Source organism: Hyperolius riggenbachi, chromosome 3 (assembly GCF_040937935.1).
Source record: "Hyperolius riggenbachi isolate aHypRig1 chromosome 3, aHypRig1.pri, whole genome shotgun sequence".
Lineage (NCBI taxonomy): Eukaryota > Metazoa > Chordata > Amphibia > Anura > Hyperoliidae > Hyperolius > Hyperolius riggenbachi.
Window position 1 is genome coordinate 453,590,749 of NC_090648.1, and position 21,941 is coordinate 453,612,689.

General features: G+C 44.9%; 1 protein-coding gene across 8 annotated transcripts in view; it reads right to left on the reverse strand.

The window, feature by feature from the left end:
- CHRM2 (cholinergic receptor muscarinic 2) overlaps positions 1-21,941 on the reverse strand; it is a 365,548-nt gene that overhangs the window by 209,885 nt on the left and 133,722 nt on the right. For 2 of the 8 annotated variants that reach the window (XR_011030565.1, XM_068277880.1), the window contains exon 1: positions 3,234-3,496. The exons of 3 other annotated variants lie outside the window; for them this stretch is intronic. The gene's annotated coding sequence lies outside the window, so the exon portion shown is untranslated. Of the gene's footprint in view, positions 1-3,233; positions 3,497-21,941 lie in introns of those variants that run through there. 3 more of the 8 variants (XM_068277887.1, XM_068277884.1, XM_068277882.1) reach the window with 3 other exon arrangements.

A 21,941-nucleotide genomic window follows, 5' to 3' on the forward strand; every position in this document is an offset into this window, starting at 1 on the left:
CAATAAGACAGGCTGGCAATACACACGAAGATAGTCAAAAAGTCAGTGCTGTATGCGGTGGCGGCTGGGTTAAGCGGGGCTGGGCTCCAGGGTGCCACGTCCTACCCCCGAGGGGCTGGAGTTTAGCAGTAGGGCTGCTTGGGGAAAAAAGGTGTCCCTTCGCCTGTTGGTTCTTGGGCGGATGGTCCTATAGTGTCGGCCCGAGGGGAGGAGCTTGAAAAAACGGCAGCCTGGGTGTATCTGCAAATGTATATGATCGCCATCAGTTCCTCGCAGAAGCCTAGTTTTTTTTTTTACCAACAATCTTTTTCAGTTCTAAAAACATTTTGTCAGAACTGAAATAAGTCAGTTGCCGTCAGTTAAAATTAAAAGGACAACAGATGTGCAAAGTAATGTCCATGTTTCCCTATGGCTTAAGTGGGCGATATTACAGTTTAGCAGTGTGCTGACCAGGAAGCTGTTATGAGCTAATGGCCATTTTTAAAATGAAGGATGGAGAATTCCATCTATCTCAGTGGACAAACAGGACGCAGGAGATGAGAAAGAGATTGAGGAGTAGAGTACCTGTATACTTTGACTTTTCATATTCAGTTCATATTTGCTTTAGGATAGCTACATTTTTATATTTTCCCTAATCAAAAGCCTAATGATCAGTATTATAGAAGGATAACATAGGAAAGACAAAAGCCCAATTTTTAGGTCTTGTATTTGTGTCAGTAAACAAGGAAAGGGGTACTCACACTTTCACAAAGGTTGAGCAACATGCAACCATTATATTTGCTTGTATTTCTCGCCTTTGAATGTAAATCTGGTACCTTCTCAAAAAAACAAAAAAAAAATAACTTCAAAATAATAAAACGAAAGATTCCAGCCCTCCCAACAGGGTTGACAACACTGGTGGCTGGAAGCTGGATGTGCCCCCAAAATATAAAATAATTATGGTAATAAAAGAAAAGAAGGTAGGCTTACTTTCAATGATGACAACTGTTTGAGAAATTACAACATTAGGTAAAAGTAAAGATAGCTTGGAGCTCCTTTTAGCAAAAGGTGCAAGTTATCAATAACTGCTGGCAAAACATATAGGGCTCGATTCACAAAGCGGTAATAACCCAGTTAAAGACTTTAGGTGTGATAACCATTTTTATCATGCCTAAACTCAGTTTAGGTATGATAAGTTTAGGCATGATAAGTTTAGATAAGTTTAGATTGCGCGCAAAGTCCCGCACGCAAAGCAGCGCCATTCAACTCTATGCAAAGTGCACCAGACTTTGCTAGCGCAAAACTTTTGATCAGCTGTGCACTGCGGTGCTAACCCAGTTGGTGCTTAAACTTATCACACCTAAAAACTTATCACAACTAAACTTATCACACCTAAACTTATCATGCCTAAACAGAGTTTAGGTGTGATAAAGGGCTTTTCACCACGGTGCTAACTGTTAGCACCGCTTTGTGAATCAGGCCCATATACCTGAGGAAGTGGCTCCAAGCCTCGAAACATGTTGTTGTTTGTTCTTATCAATAAACTGTTCTGATTTCTCACCACTCAAGGTAAGCCAACTTCACCTTCTTTGTAAACAGTTTTTGAATTAATTTATTTTTGTTGGGGGTCTTCCAGCTTCCAGTCACTAGTATACTAAGATCAGCATCAGTCAGCCTCCTAATACCTACTGTAAATGACAGCAACATAGGGAAAAATGATTTATAGTGCATATTACTGTGGGAGAAATGTACATTTTATATGTATTTTTTTTTTTGTTTTTTTACATTTTGTAACGATAATGGTCCTTTAACCCCAATAATTCTTATCTTTTCTTTCTGCAGCTCACCTTGGGCTCGATTGACTAAAGCGTGCAAAGTGATAGCACGCCAGTGAAAAGCCACTTTGCATGTGCTAAGTAGGGTGCTAAGTAGTTTGCACGTGCTAACTAGGGGCGTTCATCTAAAAATGGCGCAGGGAGAAAAATGGCGCACCGTTCTGCCAATAAATATATCATAAAATGCTATTTACCGTTTTAATGTCAATACATTAAAACGGTAAATAGCATTTTATGGTACATTTACTGCAGAACGGTGCGCCATTAAAAAATGCAGGGGGCCGCTAGTATAGGCAGCGGGGGTTGGGGGGAGAGAGGCAGCGGACACTGCAGGGAATATAGGTATCGGGGGAGGATGTGTGCAATATGCATACATTACCTTATCCCGGCTCCTTCCCTCCACTCCTTCACTTCCTAGTTTGTTTGCTGTAGTCCTGCAGCCGGCCAATCAGCATGTGGGGACTGAAGCCACATGGAGATTGGCCGGCTGCAGGACTACAGCAAACAAATGGATGAAGTGAAGGAGCGGAGGGAAGGAGTGATCGGTGGCCCGGGACAAGGTAATGTATGCATATTACACACATCCTCTCCCGATGTCTATTCCCTCCAATGTCCGCTGCCTCTCCCCCCCCCCCCCCTATTTGGCGTTATAAGTGTAAGGCACATTGCCTGTGCCATTTTTTAACACTTATAACGCTAAATAGCGTTATATAATGTAGGTCTATGCGGCGCCGTTTCCATCCCCCTGTCGCTGTGCGCCATTTTTAACTGTCACAAACTAGGGTGCTAAGTAGTTTGCACGTGCAAAACTTTTAGGGCTCTTTCACACTACAGGCAGTGGTAAAAGGCTAAAACGGGGCGTTTTGGCTGCAGGCGTTTTGAAGGCGTTTTAACGCCAACACATTACTATCAATTGTAATGAGAAACGCTGCGGTCAGCCCTAAAAAAGCTCCTGGGAGCTTCAAAACGCAACGCTCCAAAACGCAGCGTTAAGTGTGAAAGGTAAAATGAAAGTCTATGGACTTTCATTTTACCTTGGAAAACGCCAACTATGGCCATGGCGTTAAAACACAGAAAAAGCCCTTTAGTGTGAAAGGGCCCTTAGGAGTGCTAACTGGGTTATCACGCTTTTGTGAATCAAGCCCCTTTTGTCATCTCTGCTTCAATAAAAACACCCAACCCACTCAGAGCAGGATCATCCACCAGGCAACCTTGGCAGGTGCTTGGGGCCTAGTAGTCAACCTACTTTGACCTCACCACTGCAGCTTGCTGAGAGAACCACAAGGGGGCCCAAATCTAGGGCCCCATTGCATCTGAATCCATCCCTGAACCTACTACCAATTACAACCTTCTTTGGGACCCAATCGAACAGCTGAAACAGGGGGGTGTATCCAGGCGACTTACAACAATCCAACTTACAGCTGTACCTAAGGCATTTTTTCCTGTGGCACACCTATCAGATGCCCATCACCTTATCCATCAGACACCAGAATTCACACGGACCAAGTTTTTCCGTGGCAACGATCGCGTAGCAGCAATACCAGTGAATCCTCTCCCCGGAGGGATGGCAGCACTAAGCCTTCAGGAATGGTTAGCAGCGTGTGAGGCTGTAGTGAGATCTGTCTTGACCTCTAGCAGGCTGTAGCAGAAGCTATTATTGCCATAATGGACTAAATTGACTGATTTTGTGCTCCCCCCCCTTTTCTTGTGCGGGTTGCCATGGCGATGGAAGAAAAGTTTATAGAGCAGAACCGGGTCTAGAATGTAAGAGGACACACAGGTATCCGTCTCCAGCTCCTAAGAATCCGCCGATGACAGTGACTCATTCTCAGGTTAATTAAAGCTCTCTCTTATTATTTCATCTTCATTGCCGCGCCATAGGAAGTGTACCAGTGGCAGCATTTCAAATTATATTCACTCGGCTCCCATTAATTCCCCTATAAATCATTCCTTATCTGTGTCGCTGCGCCTTTCTTACTGCTAATATTTACTTAGATGGCGCCAATATATTCCCCCGGCGGTTACACAGAGCCCAGAGGTAGAGGTGAGGGAGCCCTCGCTTTGTAAGCGTTCTAAGGAGATGCTGGGCGAGTTTAGGCGTGAAAATGTGATTTTCACACAGGCAGGTCTTCATCGAGCGACTGATTGGCACCTCTTTAAAAGGGCAAGAAAGTGTACATAAGCGGCTGGGCAGACAGCTGCACCTCACTGATAAAATATCGCTGTCGTGACAATTTAAAGTGGACCTGAACTCTTGCACAGGACAGAAGGAAAACATAGAGAAATGCACCCTGTATGTATTTAGAGAATTTAGCCTGTCTAATTCCCCCTCATCGGTGACTAAGCACCAGTGTAATTTGATCTCTCAGCCGCATCAGCTGGCTGCCTCGGCAGATAAGCTAATTTTAAACACAAGGGCCTTGATTCACTAACCTGCACTAAGCCGGTTAGTGTGCCTTATCACTTAGTGGGCACAAATTACAGCGCTAACCTTATCTGAGGTTAGAGTGCCTTATCTGAGGTTAGTGTGCCTTATCTGAGGTTAGTGTGCCTTATCTGAGGTTAGTGTGCCTTATCTGAGTTAGTATGCCTTATCTGAGTTAGTGTGCCTTATCTGAGGTTAGTGTGCCTTATCTGAGGATAGTGTGCCTTATCTGAGGTTAGTGTGCCTTATCTGAGTTAGTGTGCCTTATCTGAGTTAGTGTGCCTTATCTGAGGTTAGTGTGCCTTATCTGAGGTTAGTGTGCCTTTTCTGAGGTTAGTGTGCCTTATCTGAGGTTAGTGTGCCTTATCTGAGGTTAGTGTGCCTTATCTGAGGTTAGTGTTCCTTATCTGAACTTAGTGCCCTTTAATTAGCTTTGTGCACACTAAAAGATGCACAAAGGTACATCGCGCACTGCACCGCGCACAGCGTAACACATCGATCTTTGCGCACGGTGCGACGATAATGTCGCACCCGATATACTGTATATGATGCGACCATAAGGTCACATAGGATGCAAAGATAACGGTGCACTGATGCGCCGTTTAGGTCGCATCCTATGCGACTTTAAGGTCGCATCATGTACAGTATAGCGGGTGCGATGTTATCTTGCAGTGCGCGATGTAGCTTTGTGCATCTTTTAGTGTGCACAAAGCTACTTAAGGGGCACTAAGTTCAGATAAGGCACACTAACCTCAGATAAGGCACACTAACTCAGGTAAGGCACACTAACCTCAGATAAGGCACACTAACTCAGATAAGGCACACTAACTCAGATAAGGCACACTAACTCAGATAAGGCACACTAACCTCAGATAAGGCACACTAAACTCAGATAAGGCACACTAACCTCAGATAAGGCACACTAACTCAGATAAGGCACACTAACCTCAGATAAGGCACACTAACTCAGATAAGGCACACTAACCTCAGATAAGGCACACTAACCTCAGATAAGGCACACTAACTCAGATAAGGCACACTATCCTCAGATAAGGCACACTAACTCAGATAAGGCACACTAACCTCAGATAAGGCACACTAACCTGAGATAAGGCACACTAACCTGAGATAAGGCACACTAACTCAGATAAGGCACACTAACCTCAGATAAGGCACACTAACCGGCTTAGTGCCGGTTAGTGAATCTAGCCCAAGATGTTAACCAACCCTATGGCTATCATTCATAAAGCATTTCCGCATGCAGAAATGCTAAAAACAGCTGACTTTACCGACCACTCGGCAAAGTCAGCATTCATAAAGGCTCTTTCCGCATAAAAAAATGACACTACCGAGCAGAGTGATAAATCACCGCCTTGTGCGGTGATTATCGGAACAAATGTAGCAAAATGTTTATTCATAAAGATCACCGCAAGCGGTGAGAGGTCGTGAAGTACCGCTCCCTGTGATGTGGCGATACCAATGCAAGTGAATGGAGACACACAGACCTCCCAGGCAGCTGCAGCAGAGCGGAACACGGAGAAATGTATCAACTCGGCAGCTTCCGTGTCTCCGCCTGCCTACCGCCAGCCTAGTTCGGGGAATCTCCGCAGTGCCACCGCACCTGGATGTTTTTTTATGAATGCCCACCCAGAAGTCTAAAACACCGGCAGCGGTGTTTTCCCACACTGATTCCCTGTACCGACAGCTCCTTTATGAATGATAGCCTATGTCTGCTTCCATGAAGGAAATAGACACACTGCAGATATATTGCAGGATTTGTATCACCTGTAACAAAGAAATGTTTTTCTGAAAAGGTTGCTATGCTGCTGCGTATCTTTTAGAGCAGAGACCAGGCTTTAAACTCAGGTTCACTTTAAAGTGGACCAGAACTCAAGTGCTGTATTGCAAACAAAAACTTACGGCTAAGGTACCCTCTCAAATGATCCAACACACACATCAATTGTTTGCACAGCTACATTCGGACTAGTGGAGACAGAAAAGGAACATAGGGACACCAAGAGCCGAATCTGGTGTATTATCGTAGGGTATCGAGCAGAGACGTAGCTATGGGTGGGCAAGGGGGTACATATGTCCCCGGGTGCAGCACTGTGAGGGCGCTCATCACATCTGCTGCACCCCTACACATGTGAGATGCAGCTTGCTGGCTGCCTGAAATGCCGCTGCTTCTCTCCCTCCCTCTGCAGCGGAGTGCAGAAACGTTGCAGCAGCAGAACAAGCGGGAACATCTGTCTACATAAACAGGAGGAAGGGGAGAAAATCTGGCTATAGAAACAGGAGGAAGGGGGGCACATTTGGCTATCTAAAGGGGGGCACATCTGGCTATCTAAATGGGGAAGAAGAGCACATCTGGCTATCTATGGGGGAAGGGGGCACATGTAGCTATCTAAACAGCATTTGTCCATCTGTCTTCACCCATGACCATGCCCACATTCGCGAAAAGTGTCTTTGTCCCCGGAAGCTGAAAACCATAGCTACACCTCTGGACTATCGAGGAGTGTAGAAAGAAAGGGTAGCCGATTATACTCACAGGGCTGGGTTGCTGATAGAGACAACCACTCGTACAAGCGGGAAGTACCATCCCCACTTGGCTTTGTGGGTAGAATATGGTGGTTGCAGCCTAAAAAGAAAGATTCACTTTAATAGAGTGATTATCCCTGTCTTCAGGTGTTAACTACACCATACGTATTGTTGCAGGGGCCCCCAAAATTATATAATGTATAAAAGTAAGTAGAGAGGTCCTACCTAGGAATAAGCAGATCTTACATTTAGGAAGAAGAAACCCCTGGCTACATATACTGGACACATATACCCCCCTGACTACATATACTGGGCATATATACCCCCTGACTACATATACTGGGGACATATACCTCTGCCTACATATACTGGGACATATACCTCTGCCTACATATACTGTGGACATATACCCCGACTACATATACTGGGCACATATACCCCCTGACTACATATACTGGGCACATATACCCCGGCTACATATACTGGGCACATATACCCCCCTGACTACATATACTAGGCACATATACCCCCTGACTACATATACTGGGCACATATTCCCCCCTGACTACATATACTGGGCACATATACCCCCCTGACTACATATACTGGGCACATATACCCCCCTGACTACTGGGCACATATACCCCTTGACTACATATACTGGGCACATATACCCCCTGGCTACATATACTGGCACATATACCCCTGGCTACATATGCTGGGCACATATACCCCTGGCTACATATACTGGGCACATATACCCCTGGCTACATATACTGGGCACGTATACCCCTGGCTACATATACTGGGCACGTATACCCCTGTCTACATATACTGGGCACGAATATCCCTGGCTACATATACTGGGCACGTATACCCCTGGCTACATATAATGGGCACGTATACCCCTGGCTACATATACTGGGGATATATACCCCTGGCTACATATGCTAGGCACATATACCTCTGGCTACATATACTGGGGACTACTATACTCCTGGCTACTTATACTGGGGACACCTATAGACCTGGCTACCTATGCTGGGGGTACCTATTTTGGGGGAACTGCTGTCAGATTATCTGCATTTTTGTGGAACCACTGTTATGTATTTTGGGGAACAGCTGCCAGATTATGTGTATGTTAGGGGAACGGCTGCTGCCAGATTATATGTATTTTGGGTGTTACGTGTATTTTGGGTGATCCGCTGTCAGGTTTCGCGTATTTTGGGGAACTGCTTCCAAATTATGTGTATGTTGGGGGAACTGCTGCTGCCACATTGTCTATTTTGGGGGAACCAGTGCCATATTATCTGTATTTTGGAGGAACTTCTACCAGATTATGTGTCTTTTTGGTGAAATGCTGTCAGATTACATCTATTTTGGGGGGATACACTACGGCAAAGCTCAAACTTCCCCGGCAGACCTTTTACATCACTGCTAAGGTCATGTATATTTGGCACCACCCATGACCATGCCCACATTATGCTTGACCACACCCATTTTTTGGCGTGCCGCGCTACGTGCGGCGCAGGGGTTTTCCAGGTGAGTCCGCTCACTTCTTTTCCCAGGACTAGACCCCTGCATAAGCTGCTTCTTCAAGTCAAATAATGTGCCTTAAAAACAATTTATTTGACCTGACAAATATAAAATATTTTACATGTACTGGAGGAACCCCTCCCTTCCTTTCTTATTGCCGGGACAGAATCCGGCGAACTGGTGGAGTAGGTGGTGTCTGGCAAAGGAGGAATTGCTAATGGCTGCCACCTGCATAACCCTAGTTGTGAAAAGAGAAGGGTGAAAAGCATGCAGTGAAATGCTCATAGGCTTGAAGGAGTGTTTATTTATCTTTGTATATGTCAGAGTAGTGCAACTAAATATTTTGAATTAAAAAAATGTTTGGTTTGGGTCCACTTTAAATATTGGTGGTCCACATATAGAATAGCAGTGCTGGCACCACCCATCCACATGGAAGCCAGAAAGCAGTCATTTGCTGGTTTCCAATCAAATTCCACATAAGGTGACACTTCTGTCCAATTGGACTGCAGGTTGTCACCTAAGTATGCTTCACTGTCTGGCCCGCAAAGACATCATTTTATGTATACTCCGGCCCCCCAACAGTCTGAAGTATGTTGACCCGGCCCTCGACCCAAAACGTTTGGGGACCCCTGGTATAAAGGATTACGTACACCTGTGCATTTATTCCATAGGTCAAACATACTTTAGTAGCCGTTGCATTAGTAGCCTAAACAGATGGCACCTGATGTGAAGGTGGTGCTGGCAGCCGTGGGAGTGGAGGTGGGCAAGTGGGGACTGTGGAACGCAGCGTGACTAAGCATCCATAGGACGTGGAACAGCCGTTGCGAGCTCCCATTCTGTCCCCCGTTGCCCACCTCCACTCCCATAGCTCCACTAGGCTACTAATGCAACATTTGTATGTTTGTCCTATAGATGAAATGCACAATCGGAATGGACGAAAGGTGCATATGATCCTTTATTCTATCCATGAACAAATGTCGATTTCTTTCTTCTTCTTTAGCGCATGTCTTAAAGTCTATACCAGTGATGGCTAACCTTGGCACTCCAGCTGTGACAAAACTACAAATCCCATCATGCCTCTGCCTCCCCCAGTTATGCTTAGAGCTGTCAGAGTAATGCAATGCCTTGTGGGACTTGTAGTTCCACCACAGCTGGAGTGCCAAGGTTAGCCATCACTGGTCTATACCAAAGAAAGCAGCCTGCAACAGGGGTGAGAGTATTGTTTTATTTTTAACTTTTCGCTTTGGTACAGTGTAAATCTCTCATGGGAAGTACCGCCTCAACCTATTTTCCTATATGGGAATCAGTCAGATTTCTCTGGTCAAAATAAATGGCAAAAATGTAATCGTGTCTGGCCATCTTAAAGTGGACCTGAACTCTTCCACAGGGCACAAGGAAAACAAAGAGAAGTGCACCCTGTGTGTTTTTAGAGAGAAGAGCCTGTCTAATTCCCCCTCATCTGTAACTAAGCACAAGCGTAATTTGATCTCTCGGCCCAAAAATTCTGCAGCCCTCAGCAGACACAGCTAATATTTAAACACAGGACGTTAACCCTTTGGCTGCTTCCATGAAAGCAGGAAGTAGACACACAGCAGATTTACTGCAGGAGCTCTGTAAGCTGTAACAAACAAATGTTTTTTTCTTAAAAGGTTATTATGCTGTTGCTTTTCTTTTAGAGTAGAGAGGAAGTTCTGAGTTCAGGTCTATTTTAATGTAAACTGTCAGACCTCACTCAGGAATGTCAGCTATGCAGTTAAACTCATCTACAGAATTTGCAAAAAAGCAAGACAGCAGCCCCAATGAAACAGAGAGCAGATTTTGGAAGTCTGGCTTATAAGACATGTTGCTATTCAGGCTTGTGTGTAAGGCCAGGTTGACCTTAGAAAAAATAAACCAAACGGATCCGGTTAGCGGATCCGGTCTCCGCTTCACCGGATCCTGATGGCTCTGTGCACATTGGCAAATGTATTGTGAAAACTGATCTGATCACCTATGGATCGGATCGGTTTTCACTCCGTTTGCCAGCAAATACATACCCAATGGCAGCGGCCGAGGCTTCCTCTCCTTGCGCTGTGATTACACAGCGCGTCATGTGACTAGTCTGTAGTCACATGACGCGGAAGAAAATGGATGCCTCTACTGCCTGCCTTTAGGTATGTAAAAGAGGCCTGGTTGACCCTCGCTCACCACCCCCTGGCTGCTGCACCCTCCCTCACCCTTCCGTCGCTCAGGTTCGCGTCGCCACATCCCCCCATCCACTGTGGAACCGTCCATTTCTTCACTAGTGTGAAGAAACGTTACATTCCCCATTGCCCCAATGCAACAGCATTTTTTGTCCGGTTCCGTTACGCTGAGCAGAACGGTCCGGAAAATTAGGGCCTGCAGCATTTTTTTGGTCCAGGGAATGCAATGTACGGAAAGTATCCGTACCAACGGACGCATGTGAACGGTCCAATAGGTTAACATTGAATCCTTTCACATCTGTTCTGTTTCTACAGTACATGTTCCGGTTACATTCCATAAAAAAACGAAGATGTGAACTGGGCCTATATGCGTGTAAAACATTGCAAATTTGAGTTCAGACGTCTGTGTGCGCCACCAGAGGGCGTCATAGCGGTGAGACTGTAACAAAGGCTGATGAGGAATCGAGCTGCACAACGCTGAGTGAAGGAAGAGAAAGCGCTCTCTGTTGTGCATCACTCTGCTTATACTGGGGGGCGGGTTGGCTCACAAGCATCACCACTGCATGTGGTTCTGGCACACACGTGAATTTTTTTGCAACTGTATAAGATTTTGCAAAGGGTTGCAATAATTGATAGATAGTATTAGAAAGCTATTATTAAAGCGGACCCAAACCAAACATTTTTTTTATTAAACATATTTAGTTGCACCACTCTGACACATACAAAGATAAATAAACACTCATTCAAACCTATGATCATTTCAGTGCATGCTTTTCACCCTTCTCTTTTCATAGCTAGGGTTATACTGGGGGCAGCCATTAGCAATTCCTCCATTGCCGGACACCATCTACTCCACCAGTTTGCCGGAAAAATCCCTGCAATTTGAAAGGAAGGGAGGGGTTCCTCCAATAAATGTAAAATATTTTATATTTGTCATCATGCAGCTGAAAAAAGGCTGCTATTTATTATTATAAATTAGAAAATAGATTTTATTTCTGAAATCTTGTATTTTTTATTTGGGTCCACTTTAACAGAAAATGCAACCCAACCTAACCCTATTCTCACACAGAATTCTCATCTGTGAAGCAAGAATAACCTTCCTGGAGGGAAGTAATACCCCCCCTACCTTAGTGGACAACGAATAACCCCCCCCCCCCTCTGAGGGAACTACCAACCCCCCCCCCCCCTAATAACTTCCCCTGGAGGGATCCGTTGTTGCAAATAATTACAGGGGAGTTTCCTGAAAGAAGCTGCGCATGTGCAGTTATACCCTGTCCATACAGTGCACATGCGCAGTACGGCAAGCTGCAAAATGTAATGGGCTGCAATATCTTTCACCACACCGTCTCTGCTTTTCATATGACTGCGGTACTTGGGAGAGGTGACTCATGTATAAGCCGATACTCTCACTTTTGGGCCACTTTTTTGGGCCAAAAAAGTCTGCCTATACTCGAGTTCATATGGTAATTGTCTTACATTTGCTCTCTCCAATTTCAAGAGGCAGATGGTGAAGAGGTCTGCATGCTTTGTGACCAGTTTGTGTGATTAGTATTAACCCCTTGCCTACCACCCCACGCCAATTGGCATGAATGCAGTGGCAGCCCCAGGACCGCTCAACGAGACTGATGACGGAGCGGAACTCTGTCATTCAAGCAGAGATGCGTGCGCATCGCCACGTGCGATCTCCGGCAAGACCCCACCCCAGGACTTTGCTCCTGTCAAATGACAGGCAGCCTATTGGACCAATCAAAGTGCGGGCATAATGTCCATTAAAGTAATTGGACCCGCAGGGGCTCAGGGCAGGATGAGTGGAGCTCTCGTCATTGCCAATTAGCAGGCCTAAGTTCGTAGCGCTCGCTATGCTACTCTGATAAGACGTGCTAATTCTGATAAGGCATGTTAACTATGGTAATTCGTGTTAATGCTCATAAGGCGTGTTAACTCTCATAAGGTATGTTAACTGTGATAAGGCATGCTATTTGTCTAAGTGAATCAAGCCCTTTGTGTCACTAGCCTGTAGGCCAACAACCCCTCTGTTCAGAACTCGGTCCAGAACTCAGACCCCGATTCCTGTGGACGACAGTAATTGTGCTAATGTGCGCACCTTAATTGGTTGGTTTTAACAATATTCACTGCATTACTCCCCCTGACAGCCCTGGCCATAAAACTAACAGGCCTGCACTGTCAGCTCCCATGTACGCCGCTGACTCTCCTCTCATGCAGAGAACCGCATTTAACATTCACCAAGCAGATTATTTGCATGCCTGAGGCGCTACAGCCATCATCTGACCAATGCGAACCTAGCGCCGCTCTGAGAATGCCATGGAAATATCGAAGTTTACAGCAGAAACCAAATCTGTTGTTCCCGGCAAACTCAGCAAAGCACGCCATTGTCTTTCACGCACCACAAGCTGCACTTTCTCTCCCTCTTAAGCGAACGTAAGGCGAAGAATTTCTTGAAAAAGGAAAAAAATAACTGGAATGTCTTCCTCTCTGCCGGAGACGCGATACTCCGCTACCTGCGGCTGCAGCTGATTGCCGAGTGTAAAACTTTAATGAGCTACTGTTTGCTGAAATCCGCCAGACAAGGCTTATAAACACCTCTCTATAAATTGACAAGATACCTCGCCGTTGTATGGATTGTTTGCTCTTCTCTCTGTGGGGGCTGAAAGTTAGACGAATGAGCGTCTGCAAATACCGCTCTAAGTGCTCTTAAAAAGGATAGTCTGCCAAAAAAATGATATTCCGTGTAAATGGTTAAACTCCTAACTATTATTGGTGTGGATGCAAAGCTTGTTGGAGCTTATCAGATCTTAAGATCGCTCAAAGCAACCCCCGAGGCAAGCCAAGGAGATAGAATCAGAGTATGTGATTAAAAGTACGGCATCGGAAGACACCTGTGGTGATCACCGCATGTTCGGGGGCTCGTCCATATGGTTGTCAGGCAGGGAACTGCTTGGGAAGTGTTCCTTATACAAATCCGTACGAATGCTGGAGTCATTTCACGTAGGTGGATCTGGTTGTGTTTGGTGAACGTCACATTTATGCAGGACTCGAAGCTGGATTCATATTGTTTCTGCCCCTAGGTCAGCTTCATTGTGGCTTCCCTTTCATGTGCAGCAACCCCTCCCCTTCCATGTACAGGACATCCATGTACAGAAGCCACCTCATGTACAACTGTCTTCAGCAGCAGCTTCCTTCCTTCATTTGTTGCTCCTCATTTGCAGCTTCCTTTTCCTAACACAGCCAAACCCCTTCCCTGTCCAGTTGCCTCCTTAGGCTGTAGCTTCCGTAGGCCCAGGCCTATGTGGCCATTTCAGAAACTTGAATAAGAGCCATAGTGCCACTCCCAGGATCGAGTTCAATACAGGAGAGCAACTCACATTGGCCCTTATTCAATTCACTTCAGCTTTTTTAGCATTCTGCAAATGAAAAAGTACCAAAAAGTTGGCACACTGTAACTGTAAGTACTGTCAAAATTATCCTAAGTATGTTCTTACTGGTGGCTTAAAAGGCATGGCCTATAAGCAGCTAGCTTTTTCTCCTGAGTTTTTTCCTAAGAGATCATTTTTCATCTTCTATTTAAAATACCCTTTCAGCACTTTGCAACTGAAAAAGTACCAAAAGTAGGTGAAAAAAGTTCTATTATTATAAATGATTTGCTTTTCCTAAGAGATCATTTTTCAAAAAGAGGGCTGGTGGTTTAAAAGGAATTTTAAAACAAATTTAAAAATATCTCCTAGGAGAAAACTCAGGAGAAAAAGTGAATTGCATATGGGACAATTGTATTGATAAGGTGTGAAAATATAAATTGAATAAGGGTCATCGTGACTTTGTACATACCTTTAGAGGTGACCTGATTAACAAGTATAAATACATTAAACGGCAATGTAAAAGACTGGCAAATTAGATTTCTATGCCTAGGTCTGTACAAAGAAGAAGACATGACATGCACTGCACTGCATCACTCACCCGCTCTTAGCAGATTAGTGATAGGATCACCAGCCACATATGAAGTTCTGCTTCCTCTCTGACTACAGCAGCACCTCATGTGATCCGACAGCATGTAACAGGTCACATGAGGCCCCACTGTAGCCATGGATACAGGACGCTGGAAGGGCAGATAGAGATCCAATCGCTGGAACCCTCAGAGCAGGTGAGTGAAGCGGCACCGTGCATCTAGGGAGGGGGAGGGGGGAGTGCGAGGAAGGGGACATTTGGGGAGGGGAGCCACCTATTGCTGCCTGTTATTTGTTGCCACCCTGAAGCATGTGATTCATGCCACTTCATGGAAGAACCACCTCTGCCATTTTTCAAACTCAATAACTAAAGTGCCCAGCTGCTCATCTGATGTCATTTCTCGCACAAGGGACTGACAGACATCACTGCCACTATTGTTTATGCGATCAACAGGGCCGAATTTACCATAAGGCACTGTAGGCACGAGCCTACAGGCGCCTGATGATGGAAAGGCGTCTCACTTCCCTCCCCTAGTCCCTCCCTCCCTTCTTCCCTATGCAGAGTCCTGAGCAGAGTGCAAATGAGAGGTTACTCACCTGGGTCTCAGCATTCCGAGAACTGACGAGATTTCCCTTCAGTCGATGGCACCACTGGCTACTTAATACTAAGGATTCCTCTGACTACCTAATGCTAAGGGGCACCTGTAGCTACCTATGACAGACAAGGGAAGTAAGGGAGAAATGACAGCTGGGACAGCCAGCACACTTGTGGTGCAGTTCAAGGAGGTTTGTTAGTTCAAAGAGGGCAAAGTCAAGGGTGCCATGACACCTGTGCCTATAGGCTCCTGTTAGGTAAATTCAGGCCTGGCGATCAATGATAGTAATGGAATTTAATAGGCACTTTGTGTGTTTTTTGTTATTTTTTTGAACTGTGATCCTAGTTTAAACGATCAGCCAGGAACAGGGTGCGGGTGGAGAGTAAATGCCTTATCTGTGGTCCTGGCGCTGGGCTATAAACCGGGATAAAAGCTGTCTTTATCACACGAGAAAGAGACATGACGAAGATGTGATAAATCTGGTAGAGAAGTGTTTATTGGAAGGGGGTGTCATGTGATGTGGCTCGCCTGCCGATAGAGGACGTGATAATCATCGCTGATGACTATCTGCGAGCGATGCCTGGACTGCCGGGAGGAAAGTGGTTTCTTGAAAGGACGGCGGTCCCAGGACGTGGCAGAGTACAGAAAGTTCTGATGCCGCAGTCAGATAGCGTGCGGCTGGCTCTGACTTAGAGGGGTCCCATTACACAAACATTTGTTCTTTATTAAATGCTGGGCCCGACTGCCAAACCGTCTCTGGTTACCAGGCACGGTACCAGGTCTTGATGATATTGTAGATTTAAGGGTCAATTAAAGAGACACTGAAGCGAAAAAAAAAAAATATGATATAATGAATTGGTTGTGTACTATGAATAATTACTAGAAGATTAGCAGCAAAGAAAATATTCTCATATTTTTATTTTCAAGTATATAGTGTTTTTTCTAACATTGCATCATTCTCTAATATGTGCAGATTACACAACACTCAGCATTCAAAATGATTCTTTCACAGCAGTCTGTGAACTAATGAACTCTCCTCTGCTAGAGGAAAAGTAAATAGTTAACTAACAGTTGAGATAATAAAAGTCAGAAAACAGCCCTCTCCACGACTTTTGAAAGTCGTAGATATAATGGCTTTTTTGTATAGAGATAACAACTGGAGTTTCTTAACTCTTCCTGTACTGGAAACAATTAGACTGATGTATCTGATCTTAATGTTTTATTTCTTAGCTGTACTACACATATAAATCATAATATCATAGTTTTTTTTCCGCTTCAGTGTCTCTTTAAAGAGGAACTCCAGTGAAAATAACATAATGAACAAAAGTGCTTAATTTTTACAATAATTATGTATAAATGATTTAGTCAGTGTTTGCACATTGTAAAATCTTTCCTCTACGTTGCCTTATGGTAAATACAGCCCTGAACGTGGAGAAAAGCATTGCACATACATAGTGTGAGAGGCACAAGCGATTAACCACTGACACCCAACTTATTTCAGGATTTTCCGGGGGCCAATTGCAGAAGAACCAGAAGGTGGAGGAGAATAGCGAGGGGTCGATAAGATTGAAGAGGGCTGGAGGAAGCCCCAGGTATGTATATTTATTCTTTACATTCCCATCTCAGGTTCTCTTTACCCATCACAGAATTCATTTGGGAGGGCTGAGTCACCGGAGAACGACATGCCCTGCCTGCCAGGATGGGTAAACGATGAAGATCAGGAGTGTTGCTCATGCGCTTCGTGTTGTTGATACGTCTGGTTGACGTTCGGGGAACATATGTGGCCGGTACACAGGGAGCAGATGCCTGTCAGTCACCGACTGCTGAGTCATCCCTGGTGATTGACAGCTCATCTTCTGCTGGAAAAATAAGCAGCAACAGATGGAGGAGAGCCAGCAAGGTCAGCGGAGATCTCTCTGTGTTCCTGGGTAACACGGTGACCTTTACAATGTAAATCAGAGGACTCAGACTGATATTTTACTTCTTGTCCATGCAACATGTCATAGCATTGAGAGTGGTGAGGCAAATGCTTGCAGCCAGATCCTGTAAGTCTGGGAGAGCGATCTTATCACTGACAATAAAAGGAACCTGAACCGAGTAAAATTATTTAAAATAAACACATGATGTACCTTCAAAGGAATACCACTAAACTTACCTCGCCTTCAGTTCGCCTTCAGTTCCTCACAGAAGCTCAGTAAATTCTTCTAAGAACAATTCCTTCCAGTTCTTACAAGATTTTGTCAGAACTGAAATATATCTGTCAGTTATATATCAGTTGCTGTCAGTTATAACTGAAAGGGCAACTGATGTGCAAGATAATGTCCATGTTTCCCTACGGCTCAAGTGGCCGATATTACAGTTTAACGGTGTGCTGACCAGGAAGCTGTTATGGGGTCAGCACCATTTTTAAAATGTAAAACCAAGAATTCCATTGATCACAGCGGACAAATAGGATACAGGAGAATAGAAAGAGATTGATGAGTAGACTACAGGGGAGGTAAGTATGATGTGTTTATTTTGACTTTTTATTTTCAGTTTAGGTTTGCTTTCAAGAAAGATAAGACACTGCATACGTGCAGACATCAAACGTTTAAGCTAGCCATAAATCTAGCGATATTGCAAATGTTTTTAACATCAGTATCAGAATCAGGATCAGTTTTATTTCGCCAAGTACAGCAAGAGCGGTAATCAGAATTATTTGTGGTACACATGGCATAGACAGAGTAAAGACAGACAGAGTATAGACAGACGCACAACGCATACAAAAGTTCGTATTGGCCATTTCACTGCTGAGCCGTGCAGTCAGGTAAATAATAATAAGGTGCTGGTAAAAGGCCACAGGACATTTTCGGATAAAGAACCAGGGCAGACAGCAACAGGAACCGGCTGACCGTCACCAGCAGTTAGAGATGCAGGCCGGACCGGGGAAGGTTGGAGTTCAGTAGCCGAACAGCCTGGGGGAAGAAGGTGTTCTTCCGCCTAGTAGTTTTGGATGGTATAGTCCTGTAGCGGCGGGCCAATGGGAGCATGCTAGAAAATCTTGGACCATGGGCGATCGGATTCATGGAGTTAACAGCATGCGATATTAAGACAAAAGCAACAGGCAACAGACAACAGAGAAATGTGAGTGTAAAGTGTGTGAGGAGTTATCACCTGTCACCGGAGCAGTCATCAAGTGGAGTGTTACTACAGACTGCAATGTAAAGTGAAGCATTCTGAGCTGTCTGCTTTATTTTTGCTAGTTTATGCAGAAGGGGACTTTGTATAGATAGAGAGAAATATACACAGCAGGCACACAGAGTGGGAGGGAGAGAGAGACTATATATATATATATATATATATATACAGTATATATATATATATATATATATATATATATATATATATATATATATATATATATATATATACTGTATATACACACACACAGAAATCCACAAATCCACATGAAGAGACACAGATACACACACAGACCCAGCCACAGCCTCTCTCTCTCCTTCCCTTGCTGTCCTACACAGAATAGCTATAATCATCCTGGCAGCAGGAGGGGTGGAGCTACATCCTGCCTGTGTGTGCTCTTCCCCTCCCTATCTGCTGCATATAATAATAACTACAGCTGTGATAACTTAGGTCTGAAGTGGTAAGACAACACTCTCACTGTGAAAATGTATCACTATATGTTAGTAAGGCAAGCTTCTTTAGTGAATTAACACTTAAAAAAAAGATCAATGTGTGGTGATAAGTTTTCACCTGCCTTATTATCATCAGTAAGATCTACTCATAACCCATCTACTCACCTATGGTTGTTTTCCAACAACAAGAATGCCACAAAATAACTAAATCTAGCAGTAAATCATTGTTTTATTCCTCATTTCCCAGAGCGATTTTATTCATTTATTCCAATCACTGGAAGAAAATAACAAAGATTCTTTCCATTATTTTCTGAACAATAAACTCTCAGAGACGATGCCGGTAATGACAGAGGCACATTCTATGCCGTGTTCTCATTCTGCAGCGCCGTTCGCCGATTCTCCTCTCGCCCCACTGGCCCCTGTTAAGTGATGCCACCCTTTAGGGACCCTTAGTGAAGAAATGCCACCCTTTGTGAAGAAATGACAATGCCAGGGATGGAATTCAATGAAATGTTAAGCGCGGGAGAGAAAGAACAGCACAAAAATAGGCGCAAAATATCGGCAATAGAATATCAGTGATTTTACAGATATTCTATGATCCCCTATAGAAGAATATCGGTAACTTCACTATGTCCCAACCTAGCCTGTTCTCACACAGAGCCATCCATCTTAATACCTAAAACTAACCTTAACCCCCCACACACACCTAACTCTTATGACCCCTCTCCCCCCATGCCTATTCCTTAACACCCCCCATGCCTATTCCTTAACACCCCCCACGCACACCTAACCCTTAGGACCCCCCATGCCTAACCCCCATGCACACCTAAGCCTTAAGATCGCCCTCCCCCATGCCTAACCCTTAAGACCCCCCCCCCCCACGCACATCTAATCCTTAAGATCTCATTCCCCCCATTCCTAACCCTTAAGCCCACCACCCAACGCTTAAAACCCCTTTCCCAGTCTTACACTTATCAAGCACAGAGGGCACCCCAAAGTTCCCCTCAATGCCAATATTTTAATGGGTGCCCGATAAAGCCCCATGCCCATTGCTGCAAAAGTAATTTCTCCGCTATAAGGAGAATGCTGGCGCATACTGTTAAATTTGGGCGCAACAATATGTGCCAGGATTCTCCTTATAGCGGAGAAATTACCTTATCTGCATACTGGTGCCCATTTCTCCTTGCGGCTTAATTGCCGTAGCCGGGTAGGGGCTGACTGCTGAACTGAGAGACCTGCATTATTACTGTACAGTGTACAGAAGAATTGGTTTTGCCGTCACCTCCTTGGCACCGAGACCGCCGTGGCATTCCAGCGGGAATACACGATTGGGAAATCCTGCCTCCCACTCAGTCTATGCTTGAACATTATTATCACAATGCTATCGTTTCATCGTCCTCCACAGGCAGCTACCAACTGTGCTGCTAATGCATCTTATTTTTTATCTGTCCGCCAGAATCCCCAAATTGGTTCCACTCTCAGATGTACCAGATATGACCTATTTCTTTAGGATATCCGTGACGGAACCCAAAATAATGGTTTATTATGATTATAATGGACCCCCTGCTTCTCTCACTTCCTGGAGATGGCGTTCAATACATTGCCTCTGTTGTTCAAAGTCGAAAAACTATAGCCATTGAGGGAAAGCTGTGGCTTGTCCAGAGCTGGCGCTACAATAGAGGCAAAGGGGGCAATTGCCCCAGGGCCTCCGACCTCTGCTGGGCCCCCCAGGTGTTCTTACTGACTGTTCCCATATTCCTGCATGTTCAGCTCAGCAGCAGTGGCAGGCAGGCCGGCCCACACTGGCCAGTTGGGAAGGGGGGCAATCTCTCCCCAAACCGCTTTTCATTCAGTGATTTAGGACAGGTCTGGTATCTGGTGTATTCAGATTCGTTGTTGTAAGGCAATGTGAAACACTAGGCTAGCTGATAAAAGCGCAATTAGAGGGCAGGCAAGCTGGTAAATATACACAGCATGATGCAGAGCTTGTCTGGAGGGTCCGTTGGCAAAAATCTGTCTGGTAAGATCTGGTAAAATCTGTAAGGTGTTAAACAAGTTGAAAAGTTTTTGACAGTCTCTAGACTCCAGGAGGGCTGCTTTCTGACTTGTGTGAGAGACTGGCAGGGACATGAGTGCTATTACAGGCAAGTAGCCTCTGTGTGATGTGAGACTGCAATACAGATGAGCGCTCTGCTCCATCTCAGGCTATTCTCAGTCTCTCTCCACTCCTCCTCTCTCTGGGCTAGTGCACACCAAAATCCCAATAGCAATCGCTAGCAATTTGTGAGTGCGATTTTGTGAAACGATTTTCAGAGCGATTTTTGAATGAATCTCTCCAAAAAATGCTACGTGCAGTGTGTTTGTGATTTTGAAAAAAATCACAACTCTGCTGTGAGAACACCCTCAGGGTAACATTAGCCAAGTGCTTTCCAAATCACTGTCGATTTGAAAAATGCTCAGAAGTTACTTTTGCCCCAGGGCCCCCGTGTGGCTTAAAACAGCCCTGGGCTTGTCAGAGAGCAAAAAATGACTGTTTAGAGAGTAGAGCCCACTGGACTTCTGCCACTCTACACTAGAGATTAAGGCCGGTTTCACACTGCAAACTGGCGGTAGTGGTGCGATTAAATGATCACATCACACAGCAACGCTAAAAATTTAGCAGGAAGTGAGGCGCTCTAACACTAACGTCCTCAGAATCAGAAAATTTATTTCGCCAAGCACGACTTGGTCATGCCCAGAATTGGGCTTGGCATATACAGGGCTAACATAGAATGTGACAATACAATACAGCAATACTTACATTACAGCAATACAATACATACAATACAGCAATTCGAACACAAAAAACATTTAACCCAGAATTCAAGCACAGAAAAATGTGCAATGTGCAGCAGAGTTTTAGTGCAGAGAGTTCAGAGAGTTGACAGCTGAGGGGAAAAACTGTTCCTGTGTCTAGTGGTCTTGGTGGAGATGAATTGGAACCTCCGGCCTAAGGGGAGCCTACTAAAGAAGTGGAAGCCCGGATGGGAGGGGTCGTTGGCGATCTTCAAAGCCCTGGCTTGCAGTCTGGAGTTGTACAGGTGGTCCAGAGGAGGAAGTGGTTTGCCAATGATCCTCTCTGCTGATCTTATGACCCTCTGTAGTTTGTGTCTGTCGCTGGTGGAGAAGATGCTAAAGCAGTGCAGCTTAATATGCTGTAGTGCTCACTATGCCCACCTTTCATAGCAGCGCTCGCTGCTATGTAGGAGCGTGTCTTCC